Below are 287 nucleotides of genomic sequence, written 5' to 3'. Positions count from 1 at the left end.
CTTGGGAAAATCATGTGGTTAATTGGAATTAGAGCAAAGTATTGAGTGCTTGATTTGGCTGTGCTACTTGTCAAGGCATAATTAAAGAAACTTACTTTCTTGGACTCAGATAGAACTCAGTCTTAGCAGTTTTGCCAAACTAATCACAGATGAGAAGTTGGGATGGTAACTTTTTTCTTTTATAGTCTTTCTCCTCTATTAGAGGCTCGACTGTGTGGAGGAGCAATACTCAATCAAAACAGAATTCTTCTGATCTGCCTTACTGTGGTGACTCAGTCTGTGTAGCA

Source organism: Corapipo altera, unplaced genomic scaffold (assembly GCF_003945725.1).
Source record: "Corapipo altera isolate COAL_440 unplaced genomic scaffold, ASM394572v1 268, whole genome shotgun sequence".
NCBI lineage: Eukaryota > Metazoa > Chordata > Aves > Passeriformes > Pipridae > Corapipo > Corapipo altera.
This window is presented reverse-complemented; position numbering follows the sequence as displayed.